The sequence below is a fragment of the Ovis aries genome, chromosome 2, assembly GCF_016772045.2.
Source record: "Ovis aries strain OAR_USU_Benz2616 breed Rambouillet chromosome 2, ARS-UI_Ramb_v3.0, whole genome shotgun sequence".
Taxonomy (NCBI): domain Eukaryota; kingdom Metazoa; phylum Chordata; class Mammalia; order Artiodactyla; family Bovidae; genus Ovis; species Ovis aries.
The window spans coordinates 77357897-77376985 of record NC_056055.1 but is presented as its reverse complement, the minus strand read 5'-3'; the positions used below and the strand labels follow the sequence as shown (position 1 = coordinate 77376985).

The following is a 19089-nucleotide window of genomic DNA, read 5'->3' as shown; positions in this document are numbered from 1 at the left end:
GCAGTTAAATTGGCCAGAAGCAGGAGTGCTAAAAGTTGGGAAAACCAGAAGGGCAGCATATAGGGTACAAATATTGACTTGAATGTTATGACTCATTGGTGGCAATGGGATGTCTGGATGGGAAGCCCCCATGAAGGCTGAAGCCATGGTAATGGATAAAATTGCCGAAGAAAAGGCTGTCAGAATAATAATAAGACAAATACAAGATCTTGGACAATTCTTGTTTTCTGAGTTGGGAAGAATAAAGAAGTAAAAAATAGGGAATGTAAGAGTTATTAGAGAAATATTGGACATAATAACTGGAAGAAAGAGAAAAAACAGGAGGAGTGTTTGAGGAATGGCTTTGTACAAGTTCATTACGATGTTCACAAGCTGACGCTGTGCCAAACCTTTCAAATCTGCACACAAATAATATTTTATGGAATAAATACCATTATTATTCCCCTTTACAGATGAGAGAACTGAGGTCCAGAGAGATTAAGTAACTTGCTACTTTTCTTGAGAACACATAGTTAGCTAGTGGCAAAGTCTTGATTTGAATCTAATCTCTTTTTAGCTCTAGAACTCAAGTTTTTATTTCACATTACAATAAAAAAGAAGCAGAAAATTACATTGTTTTGGAAGGCAGTTAATGGCACCCCACTCCAGTACTCTTGCCTGGAAAATCCCATGGACGGAGAAGCCTGGTGGGCGGCAGTCCATGGGGTCGCTAAGAGTCCGACACAACTGAGCGACTTCACTTTCACTTTTCACTTTCATGCATTGGAGAAGGAAATGGCAACCGGCTCCAGTGTTCTTGCCTGGAGAATCCCATGGATGGAGGAGCCTGGTGGGCTGCCATCTATGGGGTCACATAGAGTCAGACATGACTGAAGCGACTTAGCAGCAGTAGCAGCAAACAGTTTAATAAGAGAAAGATTTTCAATCATTAACTAATTTCAAAATCAAGTCACATTAATTGAAACTTTATAACCTTATGTTTGATAATCATCAAATTGGCCTCAGGCTTCCTCTGCAACAGATGCAAGAAAGAGAATAAGTGAATGATAATGGGAATATTTTGAAATGTAGAGGAAAGTGTTCATATCAGATATTTGATAAGGTTCCTCAACCCTGTCCCCTCTTATCTCCACTAGAAGCTTACACATTAATCATTCCCCTCCCTGTACACTCCTCTCTTAAGTACTCAACTTTGGCAAAGTCTCTTTGATACTGAAACATTCTCTTCCAGTTCTAGTATCCACTTCATGATCTCTCAGACTTGCTTTAATCCCCTTACTTCTGGGAAAGTGAAAGTGAAGTCGCTCAGTTGTGTCTGACTCTTTGCGACCCCATGGACTGTAGCCTATCAGGTTCCTCCATCCATGGGATTTTCCAGGCAAGAGTGCTGGAGTAGATTGCCATTTCCTTTTCCAGGGGATCTTCCCAACCCAGGAATCGAACTCGGGTCTCCTGCATTGCAGGCAGACGCTTTACTGTCTGAGCCACCAGGGAAGCATATATCAAATTCTTCCCCTTCTCCTAACAGTTTGAATTATTGGGGCAAGGGAGGTGGGCTCTGTTGGAAAAATGAGTGAGTATTATAAATAGAAGTCTTGATTTTAGTGAAAGAGTAGAACTTTATGGGCAAGTTGAGTTTATTCACAGTAGAAAAGAGGATATGCCAGGAAAATGAAGAAAATTTTATGGGGAACATTGTACTATATACTGGGATACTTGCCTTTGAGTAGAAACTAGGGAGAGAAGAGGTAAATAGAATTTGCTGTAGAGGAAATTTCATGTTAACTGGGGGACTCAAGCGGGGAAATATACTTATATATATAAAGAATAGACAGAGATTGCAGTTGAAATATTTACATGTTAGTAACACTTTCTCAAACTCCTACCAAGCACCAGATCCTACAGCTCTAATAAGGAGAGATTGAAGAAAGAGACCCTTGAACAAAGCCAGGGATTCAGGACACCAGGAATATGTGAACTTGAAAATCATTATACATTATGGATTTCCTTGTTATATAGAATCACAATTTTCTTAATAATACTTAAAGGCTCATTTTTCAACTGCAAAACTTTCTCCTTCCACCTCTTCCTACTGTTCATTCAGTTTATTTATTTCATTGAATGGTACCAAAGTGCCCAGTGTTTATTTGAGCTTGATGTTCTAAGACATCTACTTCAGAGTTAGAGACAATAAAAATGTCTGGTTTCTGCTTTCCCAACCCCAAACCAAGGAAATAGTGTGAACAATGATTTTTCCTTTCTTTGCAGTGGCAATTTTCAGAGAATAATATGTTTTAAAAATATCCATCTTCTTAAGTGTGTGAACATTCTCCTTAAAATCCTGCTTCAGTTATTCAATCTTCTCAATATATTCTACTCCTCTAAATATAATGCAAAGGTAAATTTTACATTAGCACTTCATATTTCAAACCAAAGTTAACCTAAGAATGCATTTTTGAATGCATTTTGAAAAGAATAGGAAAATTAGATGGAAAATTTGCTAGATTTTTTTTTAGAACAAATAGATTAAACAAGCAAAAAATATGCAAAGCTGTAGTGCTAGCAATATATTAGCAAATTAAGAATTATCTCAAGAAAGAGAAAAGCCAAAGAACAAACAACAATACAATTTTCAAAAGCTACATTAAAAACTATTTCAGTATTAGAAGAAAAAAACTTAGATCAAGACAATGATGAAAATGAGTGAAAATGCCTTTTTATGCCTTTTATCTCTCTAGAGTAATGGGATAAAAATTCAATTTTGAACCAACCATATTAAAGTATTTCAGAGGGTATGGTAATTTATGGCTTTATTTTGCTTTAGTTTAACATTGCATAAACCCAAACTGTAACTTTGCTAAAACATAGATCCTACATTTATAATTTTATTAATTAAAACTGAAGCATATTTACCCAGGCTAATGCTATAAAACATGCCCTGGAGCAAGACACTGCCTGTTAAATTTGTTTCAAGCCTTGTCTGTCTACATAGTTTCTTCAAGATTAAAGAAATTCTAAGATTTTCTTTACTTCTTCTTCTGGTGTGTTAGATGCACAATGTTGCTCTGCCTGTAACTTCTCTAGTGATTGGTAACACAAAAAATCTGAGAATCTAACACCTTAATCATTCCTCTTGAAGAAATTTTTGCAATTCCCCATGTTGCACAGTTGTAATTTAGGGAAAAAATAAAATCAAATAAAGTGAGTAGAATAATACTAAGTTGCAAATACATTGCAAATCTGTTGTAGTATCTCCTTTTCCTGAAATGTATAGTTCAAGGGAAAACAATATCATAGAGCCATTTTTTTAAAGCTGTAATCTGTGGGTTTTAGATTTTGAAAGGAATTGAGAAGAAATGAAAGGGAGTGGTGGTTGTAAGAAATGCTGGACACTGGAATAATAAAGTGCTGGTTGAAGTTGAAAAATCTTAGAATGCCACTGGGATGTTTTTGTGAATACAGAAATACTGGAGAGACATAGTTTTATGGACTCTAAACCAGGGGTCCCTAACCCCTGGTACTGATGAGTGTGCTGTTAAGAACTGGGCTTAAGCAGGAGGTGAGCAGTGATCAGCAAGTGAAGCTTCTTTTACAGCTGCTCCCCATCACATTACCGCCTGAGCGCTTCCTCCTGTCAGGTCAGTGGCAGCATTAGATTCTCATAAGCGCCTGAACCCTACTGTGAACTGCACGTGCAAGGGATCTAGGTTGCATGCTCCTTATGAGAATCTGATGCCTAATGATCTGAGGTGAGCCTGAGGTGATGATGCTAGCACTGGGGAGCAGATGCAAATACAGTTTATCATTAGCAGAGAGGTTTGACTGCACAGAGACCATGATAAATCAACTGCTTGCAGACTCATATCAAAACCCTATTAGTGAGTGGCAAGTGACAATTGTTTAATTATTTAATTATATATTACAATGTAATAATAATAAAAATAAAGTATACAATAAATGTAATGCGCTCAAATCATCCTAAAACCACCCCACCCCGATCTGTGGAAAAACTGTCTTCCACAAAACCAGTCCCTCGTTCCATAAATTGTTGGGGATCACTGCTCTAAAGCATAAGGCAGATCAAATGGGAGTCAATTTTGTTCATTAGGGTACCTAGCACAGAATGTGGCATTAAGCAGAGACTTGATAAAGACCCAGTTAAATCTTCCTCTCTAGCTAAAGGTTACAGAGTTCAGTTCAGTTCAGTTGCTCAGTCGTGTCCGACTTTTTGCGACCCTGAGAACTGCAGCACGCCAGGCCTCCCTGTCCATCACCCACTCCTGGAGTTTACTCCTGGAGTTTACAGAATTTGATTGTGATTTGTCTTCAGTTGTCACTCTTCATGTTAGGCTTCCTTAGGCTCTGGCCTAAACCTTCTACTCTTTGTTACTGACATGCTGTCCAATTTCCATATCTTAGATACCATCTCTGTGATTCCATTCCCAATGTGTGTTTCTAGCCCTAACCTTCCCACTGAACCATGGACGTCCACATCCAACTTCCTAGTTGACATTTATACTCAACAAAACTAAGGATAACCTTAGCCTAATATGATTAAAATAGAGGTACCAGTTATTTATGGTTGAAATAAAATTTGTTTGTATTTCAGAACAAAAAAGTTCTAATAAAACCTAATATTTATCCTTTTTTTTTTTTTTTTTTAACAAAATCTGTTCTGGGCTTTGGCCCAGGGCTCTTCTTGGGATGTATGTAGTGAGGCTCAGTCACACCAGTTCCAGTTCACTCTTGGTTCCTTCCCCGGTTACCATCATCTTCTGTCACTGAAGACACTTGCTTCACGTCCTTCAGTTGCTCATTACTGATATGAGAAATGTAAAGTGGAGTTTTGCTAGGAAGAACAGGAAATGCTAACAGAAAAGCTAATGAAACTGGAAAGGAGAATTACTCTGACCAGCTATGTGTATATCTGCATCTGTATATGCATGTGTGTGTGTGTGTGTGTATAAGATAAAGATACATATGTATGTAGTATATAAGCATGCATGTGTTTCAGTGATATTATTGGAACTCAAGAATTTAACTGATGAAACAATATTCTATGCCCAGAGTGGGTACCTATTTGCATTTGTTTTCATAATTATTTCTATAATTGGTTCTACAAGTAAATATAGAAATGGCTGGCTTATTCCTACCTTCTGTTTAGTATGGATATATAGAGAAGGCAATAATACATATTTAATTTATTCTTCACTTCATTTTTTAACAAATCATATGATCACAGTATTGGAATGATATCTAGTTTAGTATTCTGTTCCTGTACTCAAACACTGGCGTTCTTCCATAGAAAATAGATACCCTTTATGAGAATTAAATGGTCAAATATAGAGAGGTAGATGCTAATTGTAAATGCTATTTGAATAAATTTGCATATGAAAACTCTTCAGAAAACTTCTTTTAAGCCATAAAAAGCACATAGGTGCATGTTCTATCCATAAACCACTTTATTTGGAATGATTCCATTTTCATACTTATGCCAGTGACTCTAGAGTCAAAACAAAAGTTCTAAAGTTTTTGATAGAATCTTTTGTCTTCTTCATCAGTTGGTTATACACTTAGTAAGTTATCTATTTTATCTGGAAGAATTCCTATATTTTGTGGATGCCATTATCAGGACCTAATCAAAATGCAGAAGAAAGAGAGAAGGAAATGGAAAATCTATTTGGAAAAAAAAAAGAAATATAGAAAATATGGATCAATAAATGTAGTGAATTAATTACCTGAACATGTTAGAAAATATAGGTCACTGAAAATATAATTTGCTACTAGAATTAGAGGTTTTGATTTGTCCTGTTCTTTGGCAATTCCAGTCATGTGAAAGAAAATATTTGTTTAAATATCCCTGGGACAGATATCAATTAAGCATTCCCTAATAAACATTTATTTTAATGGGATTCTCTTTGCTAAATTTTGGTTGCCTTTTGAATGAAGTAGGAGACTACCATCAAATCATTGTTCTCAGGGAGCTGTTTGTCCCTATAGTCCCTAGTCCAGCTATGTTTGCATTACATCTGGTGCAGAAGAACAATGCAGCAATAAATTCCAGGCTGCTTACCAAAGACATGTATTTAAAAAAAAATATATATATATATATATATATATATATATATTTATGTATTTATTTTTGGCTGAACTGAGTCTTTGTTGCTGCGTGGACTTTCTTCTAGTTGCAGAGACTGGGGTGTGCTCTCTAGTTGTGCACGCTGCTCACTGGGTGGCTTCTCTTGTTGTGAAGCGTGGGCTCTAAGGCACATGAGCTTCAGTAGTTGCATTGTGAGGGCTCAGTTGTTGTGGGTTTTGGGCTCTAGAGCATAGGTTCAGTAGTTGTAGTACATGGGCTTATCTGGGATTGAACTCATGTCTCCTGCATTGGTAGATGGATTTCTCATTGCTGAGCCACCAGGGAAGCCCACCACTGACATTTCTCTGTTTCTTTAGCTACTGGTGATAGCCCTAACCAATCAGTGTGTAAAGTCTGCACTCTTATTTTTTTAAGAAAATCAAAGTCATAGGTTGACAGATATTAATAATTATATCTAAACTCAATTAAATGAAATTTTTATTGATAATATTAACATTATTAACATTTCTAAAGTTGCTTCCATGATGATATCTGATTTACTCATGTTAAAACACTTTGGTAACTTTGACTCTTATAGGGGACCGTGTCTACTATTGACCTGGTGATAGACTCAGACTATCAGTACATGTTCAATGACTGAGTATTATTCTACTTTAGGAGCTTTGCTGAATCACAAGTTTAAATATATATATATATATATATATATATACACACACATATATATATATACATATGTATTTCTTAATTATGTGTTATACCATTGTTCTTCCTGTGAGAAGAACTATAGAGGGTTGAAATAACATAATTCTGAAGATGAAATATCACAGTCTAGATTTAGGTACAAATAATCTAATATAGTTCTTCCTCTCACCAGATTAAGAAACATTGCTCTTATTTTGGGAGAAGGAAATGGCAACCTACTCCATCATTCTTGCTTAGAGAATCCCGTGGACAGGGGAGCCTGGTGGCTGCTGTCCATAGGGTTGCATGGAGTCGGACATGACTGAAGCAGCTTAGCATGCATGCATGCATTGGAGAAGGAAATGGCAACCTACTCCAGTACTCTTGCCTGGAAAATCCCATGGGCCGAGGAGCCTGGTAGGCTGCAGTCCATAGGATCGCGAAGAGTCAGACACTACTGACTGACTTCACTTTCACTTTTCACTTTCATGCATTGGAGAAGGATATGGCAACCCACTCTAGTATTCTTGCCTGGAGAATCCCAGGGATGGGGGAGCCTGGTGGGCTGCCGTCTATGGGGTTGCACAGAGTCGGACACTACTGAAGCGACTTAGCAGCAGCAGCTGTTATTTTAAATATCCACATTAAAATATTTACATTGGTAATTTAAAATTTAATTATTCAACTCAATATTTTTTTTGGATATTTAATATATGAAAGCAATAAGAAAACTGTTAATAAGACAGATGTGTAGCCAAGTTATAATCATCTAGGAAGGAAAAAAAAAAATCCTGATGGGAGCAGTTGCATGGAATTGTCAACATTTTGAAGCTGAAAGTGAGTATGAATCCAGAAGGAGAATAAAGAACAAGACAGTGTTAATGTGTAGAAGTGGAGTTGCTCAGTCGTGTGCGACTCTTTGCAGTTCCATGGACTGTAGCTTCCCAGGCTCTCCCGTCTATGAAATTTTCCAGGCAAGAATACTGGAGTGGGTTGCCATTTCCTTCTCCAAGGAATCATCTAACCCGCAGATCGAACCTGGGTCTCCCATGTTGCAGGCAGACGCTTTACACTCTGAGCCACGAGGGAAGCCCCTGCAATTACACAATCTGATCTGACGTAATTAACTTGGCCAGGAATAAAAAGGTTACCAACAAAGTAATGTTGTCATTTCATTCTACATAAAGAGATTTTTTTTCCCCCTGAGAATCTGCTACTAATGTCATTCTTGCTGCAGGGGTCACCATGTTAATTGTTCAAGGCAAATGTGTCACTGTTCTTTAAAATACTAATTTCAAACATATACTGTACTAATAAAGGTCCAGTGTTATTATCACCTTTCTGTACAAAATTTAAACCTTCAAATAAGATGTTTTTAAATTTTAAAAAAGAGAAAATATTCCCATATGGTACAAAAAGACTTTAACAACTTGCCTAAAATGTCATTTATCGATAGAGGAAATTTCCTTCAACTTCAATTCCTTAAATTTGTTTTTTCATGAAACTAAAGTGTTTAATTCAGAATGGCATCACTATTCCTTCAAAATTAAAACTTTATTAGCAGAAAAAGGTACAATACAACTAGTCTTTTAAATGATGGGAGATGGCCATAAATTACAAAATATGGTGGGAACACTTAGATTAATTCCTTCTCTGGGCATTAAGACAAGCTTCATGGAGGAGATGCTAATTGAAGTGGAACTGAAGAATGAGTAGAAAGAATGCTGAACCAGAGGAAAAGGGAAAAAATTAAACTATTGCTAAAGAAAACATTTGTGTTTAAGATAGGGTGTGAAGATATGGCACAAGTCTCTGTGGTAGATAAACCTGAAAAAGAGAATGAGGGTGCATTGAAGAGTTTTGGGGGAAAATTTTCAGGTAGAATAGGAGCAACTGATGGAACCGTGCTAGACACTGGGACAAATACTTTAGCTTTTTTTTTCTCTATAGACAATAGAGAGGATTTTTGAGCTCAGCAAAGGGATTTATATGGCAGTCTTGGAGCTGTATATTAGGAAGTGTGTCATGACTGTATTCATGCCAGAATGATGGTTGTATTATTCAATAGACTCTGCATTTCTGCCTACTTTTAAATGTGAATACCAGAAGAAAACATTGTAAAATATACATATGCCAGAATGCATATGCAAAAGATATTGAAAGCAAACAATTATCTAATTTGGATGTAGAATAGTAGGGATGCAATGCTTTCATCCGAAATAACTAAATGATTTAGATCAGACAAGGTATTTTCATTGCTTATTTAATTTTGATTCTGTAGATAAATTCACAATATGTGTTTTAAGACAATTTGAATGTTTGGGGGCATTTTTATGATTGCAATATCAAAATATGTTTTTGCTGTTTCAGATGATGGTGCCTGTGAATTAACTAAACTACTGTGGTAAGTTGGTTTTTCTCTTTTCCAATCTACAGTGAATGTTTTCCATTCTAAGATTCAAAATGATTTACGTCCATATAAAACCTATAAAAATGTAAGCACTTAAACAGACTGAAAGGCATGTTCTAGAGTAGGCTGCATTGTTTTTTCCAGGGATATAACCCTTCCCTTTTTTCTTCTGATTGGAGGCAAAATTGGAACTCAAAGAACCTCTGGTATACTTATGCCAGGAGCCTGGGAAAGGCTACTATTTTCCAAATGTTTTCCATTTCACTTTTGCCATCTGTTTGCCCAGGATGATCCTGAGAAAACATGCTAATATTCATGCTATCAAAGGCAGTACAATGTATTTTAAAGACATAATTTTTAAGAGAAACTTAAAATTATATAGAAATTTGATAAGAACCAGATGTTTCTCTTTTTTTCCCCCTGCAATTCATGGAGGTGTTAATGAAGTTAGTCATGATATGCAGGATGATTCTCATTTTTACAGTTTCCTAGCTGATTAAATCCAACTTTGTTTTAGTTGAATCATTGTATTGGAAAGCGGAATTTTTCTTTGTTACAAATGCACTGTGGCTCCTTTGGGGGATTTCTTCTGGGTAATGCTATATGTGGCAGAAGGAAACATGGTACTAAATGTTGTGCAAAATAATAGTAATAATAAAACGTAGGCTACAGTGGTGTGCTCTCAAGAAAGAAAAGTTAGAGGTTTTCTCTGCAATATATAGATTTTTAAAAGATGTTTTGTTTCTTCTGTTCTTTTCCAATTAAAACAAAGAATTTAGTTTTCAATTGCGTTATGTCAATGAAGAGGTTTTTTTTCATAGATACTTCACTTATTCACACACTCATTCAAAATCTCTCAATCAAATTAGAAAAGTAGTAAGAACCCTGTTAGTGTCTAAATATTTAGAAGGAATACTATAGTGTTTCTATTGAAAATGGAGCACTCAATCATTACTGCACAGATGATTATTTTGTTTTTGCTACTATTCTTAAAAGATGTAAATACTTAAAAAAGAATTAATACCTTAACTTCCATAATTACTGTGGATTACTATGATTGTTCATTGAAAACTAAGATGAGCAGGTGTGGTTTGCATCAATCTAATTCATCTCTGAGAAAATGGTATCCTTTTATTTCTATCTTGGAAGAACAAACTCAATACATTTGTGTGTTTTTGCAATATGGAGGAGCTGGTATTTTCATGGACTCTGCATTGTCAGACTTGTAAGAAAATTTTGCATCAGGTCATTACCTATTTTACTTCTTTGAGAGTTTATTAGTTTAGAGTTGATGGAGAAGTTTCACTTGGGATGTATGGGGTGGGATTTAGGGAAGAACAAATATTGGAGGAAAAATTTGTGAGTCCTACTGTATGATATATCAGTGTCTCTCAAACTTTGATGTGCCTAGGAACCACTTGGGCTATCTTGTTAAAATGTAGGTTCTAATGCAGTAGATCTTCACTAAAGCTCAGAAGTTTGCATTTCTCTGTTCCCAGGTAATGCTAAAGCTGCCAGTTCAAGAACTAACTACTATTGTATAAAGAATTCTCTTTGTTTACTCCCTATTCAAGAATTTCAGTCAAAACATTACTTTTCAAGTATTTGATTTGGATTTACTAATGCTCTCGCTTCACTGTTTAAAGATCAATTTTAAGATTACAGGGGGAAAATGCCAGTTTTTAGTTAAGTCACACACAAAGAGGACTGGATCTTGCTTGCTCCCAAGGTCTATTTTCCCTCTCACTAACTGGTTAATCCACAGTAAACTGTGAAGGATTAAAGAAAGTCCATTTGTTTGAGTTGAATAGTTTTCAAGTGCATGAGGTATAAGATTTTATCCAAAAAAGGCATTTTTAAAAATATTGAAGTATATTCAGAGACAATCATATCATTATCCTGCAACAGTAAAATTATAAAAAGCAAAAATGGCCGTGGGGGCTGGAGTCCTAACCATAATGTAAGCATTACCATGATTGCAGTGCTTAAAAACGCTCGACTTTTATATTGAAAGCATAGTACTGGGTCCTACTGATACTATGAAAGTTAGACATCTAGTTAAGTTTATTCGGAGTCCAAGGAGATTATCAAGAAGGCAGGGTAGAAATCAGACTAGGCAGGGTGGGTCAAGAAACCCTGAATAATAAGCCAAGAGTTCCTTGTCCAGTGCTGTAAAAAAAATCTAAAGGAATTTCCAGAAGCAGGATTTCCCTAAGAGCCTAGAGAAGGCCATGGAAGGAGAAGTAATAAAATCAGTCTGAAATTTCATGCTCTCTTTCCTTGAGATGAGTGTGTCTCCACCCAAACTACATGTTATACCCACCCAAGAATTTAAGGCAAAAAAAAAAGTTACCTACTGGGCCCACTCAGAGTCTCTTGGGTGGCTCCTGGCATCCAAAGGTTAATGCTCTGGCTTCCTAGTGATTCTATGGGGAACTGGAATGGAGAACCACTGCCCTGTTATCAGAGCTTGAAATTTGCATTTTGACACACTGTAGATGTTACTGCTCCATGAACCACACTTTGAGTAGGAAGGGCCTATTGTTTTTGTTGTTGTTTAGTAGCTGATTTGACTAACAACAACTCCTTTGTAACCCCAAGGACTGTAGCCCACCAGGCCTCTCTGTCTGTGGGATTTCCCAGGCAAGAATACTGGAATAGGTTGCCATTTCCTTCTCCATGGGATTTTCCCTACCCAGGGATCAAACTCACATCTGCTGCATTGAATCCTCCAAGGAGGATTCCTTACCACTGAGCCACCAGGGAATACCAGCAAAGGCCTAACAACTCCATAACTTTTTTCTCATATTTCAGGAGAATTAGTATCACTTAGGAGTACTTACCTTCTGTCTAAGTATGAGGGGAAAGAAAGAAGAAGTAGAAAGAAGAGAAGAGACATTGAAATTGTGCGTGGTGGGCCCTGGGTAGAATTTTCAACTCCCCACCTGATTGGATTTGAAGAGCAATAGAAAAATCCCTGTACTCCAAAGAATGTAATCAAATCATAGGGTATCTGAATTTGCATTTTTAAAATTAATCTGATTTTAATACTTTCCTCACCTGACTATGCAAATATTACCCTTTGGTACAATTGTTATAAACAAGGATTGAGAGAGAAGACTGAAGTATGCAGGAATCTGAATTTTATTAATCATCCCAGATGTTCCTAATCAGGAATAGAGCTTGGAAGCCATTGTTTTAGACCACACACTACATTCTTTCCTGGCCTTCATTCAATATGTATAAATATTCCTCTTCTCAGGTTAATATTTTATTTTATGTCCTTATATACAGAGTACACAACAAAATCTATTCCTTTGTGAAAATTCTTTTTTCATGGGAGACACAGGCTCTTTTTTTCTTTTTATTAGAATAGGCAGAATTTTTTTTAAAGACTTAATATTCATGACAATAAAACAAAAATTCAAATAGGACTATTAAATTTACTTTTAGTGATTTTGCCAAATCTCTTTAGTAAACTAATGAAATAATGTGAAGGGCTACCTAAATGAGTTATTTTCATTACTTTACATTATCATTGACCTTAAAGAAAGAAGTTTTGCCTGTATATGAGGCATTAAAAATATCTTAGTTAAAAAGGATTGATTTTCATTATAGACCAGAGACACAAAGGGCATCGTGAAAGCATTAGATATCAGGAAAGTGTTTCTGGCAGTGGTCATTCATATGGGCGTTGGTGTTAGTGGTGATGATTGTTGTAATAGCAATGATGGTTGAGGTGATGAAACTGATGATAAAAATTATTGTTCATTGGGCTTCCCTCGTGACTCAACTGGTAAAGAATCCACCTGCCATGTGGGAGACCATTCGGAAAATCCCCTGAAGAAGGGAAAGGCTACCCACTCCAGTATTCTGGCCTGGAGAATTCCATGGACTGTATAGTCCATGGGGTCACAAAGAATAGGATGTGACTGAGTGACTTTCACTAAGCACTTATAATAGCTCAGGTATTGCACTAAATTATTTATATTTATTACTTTGTTCTATTTCACAGTCCTATGAAGTACTGCAATTATTACCTGTAACATAGAGCTGAAAAATGTAAGAATTAGAAAGCTTAAACAACTAGCCAAATTTGAATGGCTAAACAAGTAATGGAACCTGAATTTGATCCAAGATATATCAATTATCTATTTTTGTGTAACAAACTACCCTAAATCTCAGTGGCTTAAAATAACCGCTTTATAGTTGTCATGATTCTGTAGGTTTACTGGGCACTTATTCTGCTCCACCTGAAGTTGGCTGGGGCCACTTTTGTGTCTACATTCAAGTAGAAGCTTAACTTTTGGTCTCAGTTCTTCATGTGCCCCTTCTTCCTACATGATGAGTCGTTCTTCACAGCTCTCCACAGTAGAATAGCTTAAACTTTCACATATCATGCAGTTCAGTTCCAGGGAGTGCGCCAGAGAACAGGCCCCATGGCAAATGCCTCACTGTGCAGCATGCTTGCTTATGCCTCGTTGGTCAAAATAAAGCCCAAACTCAAAGTCAGTGTGGGAAGGAATAAATCCAGCACACAAATAGAGGCATGGTTCAGTCTCCCATACCAGACATGGCTGACTCTAAGAACCGCTGTGTTTTAATTACTACAGCATGTTCCCTTCCAGGAGATAACGAAAGTGAGCATTGGAAGGAAACAGACCATATAGTATTATTGAAGAGTCACTATAGTTAGACTTGATCTGAGTTTAAAGCAACAGTAATGAATGCGTTTAAGTATTTGAGAGGAAATTTATTATATATAAACCATTCAATATTGAACTGGATGACAGGGTTCAAAGTTCAAGAATTCAGAACACTTGAAAGGATCTCTCTGTAGTCTGACTACTGTGATGAATCAGTATGTAGTGGGCAAAATCGTGAATATTCCCACACTGGATTTCTACTCTTGCTCTAATATAGAATCTGCTTGTTACAAGTACATATCTGCATTTGGATAAATAGTAGGAGAAACAGCGGTGATGTTTAATGTCTGTTTAGGTTACTAAATTGGATCTTAGTTGGATTCTCAAGGCTGATCCCAAAAGCATGTGGAAAAGACCTGCATCTGAAAGATTCAAATGGCAGAAGACACCTGCTATTAACAATGACCCATCTGTAATACAGAGCAACCTCTTAATATGAGTTTGTGAATAATTTTGGATTTTGAACAGGCTTGTGTCCTAATGGGCTTCAGAATAAATTAGTTGGAAAGTAGACTTCCTGCTTATCTAGAACTTTATTATTGTGGTCATCAGTTTTCCCAGCCTGTGATGTATCACATCGCCCTCACTTTGGGCCTTACTAGAATCTTGATTGTCCCGCAAATCCATAATAACATAAAGAGTTTTGCCTCACTGCTTTCAAGCTATTTTTTTCTTGTTGTTTGGAAGCTCCATAGAGAGCTTCTGTCTATAGGACTATAAATTTGGTACTTTTTACCAGCTCTAAATTTTCTCTAATGCCTAAGAGTAGTTGGATCAACAGCCCACTCCTGTCATTTAGAGACTAACAATGTGGAAAATTGAGTGAACTCATTATGATCACCACTCAAGGCTTCCCCCTGTGAACTAAAGTCTTCTTTAAATTTTGAAATAACTTCTAAATAGCAAGGCAAAAAGCGAAAGTGTGTGTGGAAAAACATATTTTTTTAAATTTTTTTCTTCGCACAAAATGCAAGTATAGTAGCATTCCCCTCTGTCAGGAGTGGAACCAGGATCCATTCCCATGTTCTTCAAGGAGTTCTGTCATACAGCCAATAAAAACTGAATCCATCTTGCTATAAATGGAAGATAACTAACACCCTAATATATTAAACAGGGATTCCTAAGTTGCACCAACAAAATAATTGGGTGCATGTACAAACGAGGATTCACATGTACAGAATTCAAATTTTGTGTATGCAAAACAGATAATTGTGCAATCAACTAGGTGCTTTTGATTAAAATTATTGTATATGCAAATGCACTACTTGCTGAAACAGTTGTATTTTGGCACAGGCACACATAATTTGTGATTGGTAATTTAAGGTAGTTTGATGGCAGAAATAGTCTTAGCTATTGGATCTTATGTTTTAAGTCTTAACCAAATACTACCTTTTTCTTATTCCATTTTTGGTAATCATTTTACTATCATTTTAAAGATGGCATTTCTCCTTGTATCAATAACATTTTAACAAATATGAAATTAGATGGATTTAAAAATCAATTAGAACATTTAGTGCAGTCTCTTATTTAGGCTTATTGTACACCTTAATGGTGCATTTTAACTTATAAAAATGATATTTTCATAAGAACCATCTTGCAACCAATACTACCTTATTACAAATCTCATGTTGTTGTAAAAAATAATAGCAAAATCTACTGACCCTTGATATTATATATCAGACACTTAACATTTCACAGCCAGCCTGGGATGAAGATTTACCTCATTTTAAGGATGAGGAAACTGAGACAAAAATCATGTGATTCTGCTAGGGTCATGAAGCAACTACATGGAAAAGCTAGGAAATTCAGAATGTGGTCAGTGTGGCTGCTGTCCTCCTTAGAAGCAGCACAAACTCTGCTTCAGTTGCTCCTTTCAGACAGTTGTAACTGTCTGATAAGCTGTAATGAGACCTATTTGTACAGGAAGTATCTCTTCTTGCTCTTCTTTCTCTCTTCTTGTCTTTTCTCCCACTTTCTTATTCATCTTTCATCTATCCCTTAAAGGCAGGATCTAGGACACCAGAAAACAGGTTCGAGAGCCTGGAGAGCTAGAGGATGAAATTGCCCATTGATGGCTGTGGCCAGTGTTTCACGGAGCCCAGAATTCATTTCCTGTGTCTCTTCATCACCATATTAAAAGCAAAATCTAAGCACGCTGTATTCCAGTTTCACACAGTCTTTGCTTAAAACTCTCCAACTGCTCCTTCATCTTACTCAGGTTGAAAGCTCAAGTTCTTACTATGGACTTCAAGGTAACTCATGACCTGGCCTGCTCTCAGACCTGGTCTTCCATCTGCATCCCCCACTGTCATTTGTTCAGGCTGGTGCAGCATCCCGGTTCTTCCTGGGATCTTGTCAGCACCCTCAGGCCTGAGGAGCTGTGTACATGCTTCTCTTCTTAGAATGCTTTCCCAGTGTAACAGCAGTTGGTTTCCCCTTGTGACTGTCAAGTTTCTTCTTGAATGTCACCTTGTCACCATGCTCTTTTCTCCCACCTCTGCCTCTTCTTGCACCATTTAATCTATTTTCTCTTGCCTCCAGAGCACTTACATACTACATCTATTAAAGGTGTTTATTTGTCTAACTTTTCCTTCTGCAATCTATAGAAAGTATAAGAAGACAGTGGTTTTGAATAGAATATTCCCTGTATATTCTGACCCTGGTACAGAGGACATACTAAGTAACTAACTGTTGCACAAATTAATTGTTACCTAGGTTTATTTTGTTTTGTTTTAGTTAATTTATTTTTAATTAGAGGATCCCTGCTTTACAATGTTGTATCGGTTTCTGCCATGTACAACATGAATAGCCATAGGTATACATGTGTTCTTATGCAAATAATTCCCTACTTAGCTGTTGTCAGAATGATTGAATGTGTGGTACAACACAAAGTGATTTTCTTTACAGCAGTAATACGCATAAAGACGTGTTTGTCAAAGGTTGCTGTCATGTTACATGAGACAAGCAAAGGAGGTGGAACAGAGAGTTACTGCATATCATGATAAACAATTATAAAATATGATCAGAGTTTTATTATTTTAGGGAACCCAATTAAAATCAATGGGCTTTCCAGGTGGCTCAGTGGTAAAGAACCCACCTGTCAATGCAGAAGACATGGGTTCATTCCCTGGATTGGGCATATACCCTGAAGAAAGAAATGGCAACCCATTCCAGTATTCTTGCCTGGGAAATCCCATGGACAGAGGAGCCTGGTGTGCTATACAGAGGGGTCACAAAAGAGTGGAACATGACTGAGAGACTAAACAACAGCAAATAAAATCAATAGCTAGACATTATACTGTCTACTCTGCATCATCCCTTTTTACATGTTAGACATGTATGATTTAATCCTCACAACAACCTTATAGTGGAAATACTAGTATTATATCCATTTCATAGACAAGAAAACTGAAGTACTGAGATTTTAAGTAAATTTCCCAAAGTCATACAGTTCTATAGCCTCTCATAACAGTATTTTCACACTGTGACTTATTGCTCAGTACTAACTCTCGCTAACAATCTTGATTAAATTTCCCATTTTCAGATATTTTCATCCACCAAGAGTAGCAATATAATTGCATCCCTTTGCACCCTTTATCTAAGAAAGCTGTCTTTAATTTATTCTTTCTAATGTCTCAGAAATTATCTTAGAGAAATTAGCAAATGCATTAATATACACATGCTGCACACTTTCCCATATTAATGCCTATAATTATAGGAATAAAAATTTCCTTTTATTTTTCTCTCATGGCGGTTTTACCCTGAGTACTTAAGCCTTTCATGTTAAGATGCATTTTGGAATCATGTTTCTTCATAAACCTATAAATGAGAAAAAGTCTATGATCAAAAACTAGCTTTATAGTGAAGTCATAGAATTGTTTATAGTCACGTTTCTTAATACTTGTTTGGATTCATGCTTAAAACTAAGGTAACTTTATGTCCTAGGTTGCTTGAACCATTCCAATTGGTATCTGTTTTCCAAGTGTAAATATATATAAATAATTATTAGTAATTATTTGTACTTTCATTTTTGAAAGTGTCTAGCTTCACTTTCACTTTTCACTTTCATGCGTTGGAAAAGGAAATGGCAACCCACTCCAGTGTTCTTGCCTGGAGAACCCCAGGGACGGGGGAGCCTGGTGGGTTGCCGTCTATGGGGTCGCACAGAGTCGGACACAACTGAAGTGACTTAGCAGCAGTAGCAGCATGTCTAGAAAAATGTCTAGCATGGGTAACAGATTTTATGTCCACCTATTTAAAGCGGATATGAGATACTACCAAAAAGTCTTAACCTTAGAGGTAAAAAAAAAAAAAAAAAGGAAGATTAAGTATCATCAATAAATTTATTTAATTTCAAAAGTAATCACTAAATTAAAATACAGAGATGAGGGAAATAACATATGTTCACCAAAATAAGACACACTAAGCAGGTCTGAATTATTCTTCTACTTGCTTAGAAAAATTCCCTCAATGAATCTGATAAACCAACTTGAATTATTAAAAGAATTAATCTTTGCTAGAAAGGATTAAGCATTAGCTTTATTGCTCTAGGGCTTTACCAGAATTCACATAAACACATACTGAAAGCATTAAAGAAGAAGTAGCTAAAATACTGTGTTCCATTTACTATTCCACGAAATTCAATCAAATGTGAACCTCTTCTTTGGCCATGCTGGTTCCAACAAAGGAAAAATCAAACTTCCAATCATCCTTGGTACCTGGATTCACAGCCAAACTCTTTTTAGCACCTCCTGGTGTAGAATAAGCACATAGCCAGCAATAGTCTTCTGCTTGAGCTCTGTTGAGACACAGGTTCCTGGAAGGCCCAGCCTGTAGATTTCACATGAAGAGGTTTCCCACCCACCCCGCCTTTTATTTTATTTTATTTTATTTTATTTTACTTTACAATACTGTATGCATTTCGCCATACATCAACATGAATCCGCCACGGGTGTACACGTGTTCCCAATCCTGAACCCCCCTCCCACCTCCCTCCCCATACCATCTCTCTGGTTCATCTCAGTGCACCAGCCCCAAGCATCCTGTATCCTGCATCGAACCTAGACTGGTGATTCATTTCTTATATGATATCATACATGTTTCAGTGCCATTCTCCCAAATCATCCCACCCTCTCCCTCTCGCACAGAGTCCAAAAGACTGTTCTATACATCTGTGTCTCTTTTGCTGTTTT

General features: G+C 36.6%; 1 protein-coding gene across 24 annotated transcripts in view; it reads left to right on the top strand.

Moving 5' to 3' along the window:
* The window catches only part of PTPRD (protein tyrosine phosphatase receptor type D), a 2474579-nt gene that overhangs the window by 1349441 nt on the left and 1106049 nt on the right, over positions 1–19089 (top strand). For all 24 annotated transcript variants that reach the window (XM_060410987.1, XM_060410960.1, XM_060410965.1 and 21 more), the window contains exon 8: positions 9152–9185. The gene's annotated coding sequence lies outside the window, so the exon portion shown is untranslated. The remainder of the gene's footprint in view (positions 1–9151; positions 9186–19089) is intronic.